The sequence below is a fragment of the Salvelinus sp. IW2-2015 genome, unplaced genomic scaffold (genome assembly GCF_002910315.2).
Source record: "Salvelinus sp. IW2-2015 unplaced genomic scaffold, ASM291031v2 Un_scaffold5127, whole genome shotgun sequence".
Classification (NCBI taxonomy): domain Eukaryota; kingdom Metazoa; phylum Chordata; class Actinopteri; order Salmoniformes; family Salmonidae; genus Salvelinus; species Salvelinus sp. IW2-2015.
In genome coordinates this window covers 20,182-22,742 of record NW_019946393.1, presented here as the reverse complement: position 1 = coordinate 22,742, position 2,561 = coordinate 20,182, and the positions used below count along the sequence as shown (strand labels likewise).

Genomic DNA, 2,561 nt, shown 5'->3' with positions numbered 1-2,561 from the left:
CTCTTAGTCCACATAGAGACAGCGAGTAAGGTTTCTCTCCATGGTGTGTATTGCTATGGTGTGATAGTCAGGGTCTCTGAATCAGAGGCAAACTCTTTCCCAGCACTCGATCACAGCTGATAAGGTTCTCATCCTCTGTGTATTCGCGGTGTGTTAGTCAGGGGGATACCTGGAGTTTGTGGAATCCTTTACAACGACGCTCTGTCCGCATCACATGCAGGAACCAAACGTCAGTGGTGAATTAATTATGAATAATGTAAATCATGCAAATATAACTTGTCTGTGTAAGCAGTATATAAGAGAACTAACGGGACTGCCCCGAAAGAGCTCCCGACCGTACTATGGTATTTTAAGTTTGTTGGAACTCTCCAGCTTCCTGATTAAAAAAATTATTATTCATTTAAGTTTTACTTTGAGTCCCTGGTGTTCATTTCCATGACACATGTATTCAATACAAAAATACATGAAATCCTTTATCTTACGTGAAGGAGATGTCTCACTGCATGAGGCAAATGGGGGTCACACCAGATACTGACTACCTTTTTTTAAAGTATCTGTAACCAACAGATGCATATCAGTATTCCCAGTCATGTGAAATCCATAGATTAGGACCTAATTCATTTATAACAATTGACAGGTGTTTTTTGTATGAACTGTAACTCAGTAAAATCTTAGAAATTGTTGTATCTGTGCTATGAAGGGCTCAACACTGGAACTGCCCTGCACATATCAACATCCAAGTAATCATGTAGTCTCAGAACCAAACTGGTATATACAAGAGAAATATAATGAGGCGCCTAAAATCCTGAGCTCGGTCCAGAGTATGCAGGTCGTGCTGAGTACCTTGGGACTAAAGAGAAAGACTGCACCCTGAGAATCACAGACCTGAGAGAGATTCAGCTGAGTACAAGTTCAGATTTAAAACACAGTATGCAGAATGGGGGAACAACTCTGACTGTCACAGGTAATATATCATATCTACCTCTTCTATTACTACAACTACTAATACAGGTAATATATAATATCTACAGGTAATATATATCTACAGGTAATATATCATGTCTACAGGTAATATATAATATCTAAAGGTAATATATAATATTTACAGATAATATATAATATCTACAGGTAATATTACACAAACAGTTTAAGATATGGAGTATTGGTCTATGGCACAGAGTACTGACAAAGTGATGTTTCTACACCTAATTTCAGGTCTGCAGGTGAAGGTGACTCCTGCCACAGAGAAAGGGATTCTGACACTGACCACCTGTACTCTAACTGACGACCCCACATACATCTGGTACAAGAACGGACAACTTCTCACCAACCCAAACACCCAAGATAACTACCTGATCCTAGACCCAGTCAGCAGGCAGATACTCCTGTACAGTAGAAGGCTACAATAATCTCCACTCTCCTGTATTGTCTGTGGGGGAACAATCATCTTTGAAGGAAGCAGCTGTAGCAATCATAGTGGTGGTTCTGGTTCTCATCCTCTGTCTCTCTGGACTCATGTGGTTCAGGTGAGTGAGAAGAATGTACCTTTTTTTTTTACATTCTGTTTTTAAATCATTAATCTAAATATTGAACTTGATTTTAATTGATTAATTCATTCATCCAGTAATTTGTTTATTAATTCCTTTATTTACAAAATAGGAAGAAACCGTCCATATCTACCTCTGACACAAGAGACAGGGTAGACACAGCAGAGAATGGACAGGTGAGTCTGTTGGAATCAGCTGACTGAGAACGCACAGAGAAACCACAGGCCTATTCGTGTGGTCAAATTATTATTTTAATAGGAATAGGTGTGATCCAAAAACGTGTACATATTTTTTATATGCACTTTAGTGACGTGTTGGTTGTCAGGAAAAGGCATCATGGGAACAGGAAGACAGATCTGCATCACCATCTCAGTACATCTAGTTGGTGTCAACCACAGAACTCACACTCTTCTGTCACACACAGCCAGTATAATGTATCCTACCAAACTCCTCTCTTCACTCTGGAAGTACACTTGATATTACCTTTTACATTACAATTCAGCTTTGTTCTTGGTGGTTTGTTTTGCAGAATCAATGTCAGCATGTCAGTCTCATAGTAAAACCCTTGTTCTTGGTGGTTTACCCATGTGAGGCCTGGAATAAATTGACATCTAAGAACTCTACAGCTCTGATGATTATTATAACAGGTACAGTTTAATCAGACAAGGTCTCCTTTACATAAAAAATACACATTTTCAAGCTCATTATTTTCTCAAATCATTACACTTAAAGCTCAGCGAGAAACATTCTAAGCATTGTATTTCTAGGCTTATAGCAATAATGTATTTTCTTGTTTTAAATTTATTAGAACATCTATGTAGTAATTTCATCCACATTTTTCTTTAGGGAAACAAACATCAGTTATGACTGTAGCTGTAGAAATCACAGTGGTTGTTCTGGTTCTCATCCTCGTGTCTCCGGCTTCATGTGGATCAGGTGAGAATCTTTCTAAGACTTTCCTTTCACTTGGTAATTTTCATTCATCCATCCAAAATTAATTCATATAAAACAGGG

The 2,561-nt window shown here is 38.2% G+C and overlaps 1 long non-coding RNA gene across 2 annotated transcripts; it reads left to right on the top strand.

Annotated features, from left to right (window-relative positions):
- The first annotated feature begins 1,035 nt into the window (after nt 1–1,035).
- LOC139026567 (uncharacterized) lies at nt 1,036–2,189 on the top strand. Of its 2 annotated transcripts, none has more exons than XR_011478398.1 (3): nt 1,036–1,526; nt 1,660–1,723; nt 2,077–2,189. It is a non-coding gene; the product is annotated as an uncharacterized lncRNA (long non-coding RNA). The 2 variants fall into 2 exon arrangements; XR_011478397.1 differs by lacking the exon at nt 2,077–2,189 and adding an exon at nt 1,855–1,917.
- Nucleotides 2,190–2,561: the final 372 nt, after the last annotated feature.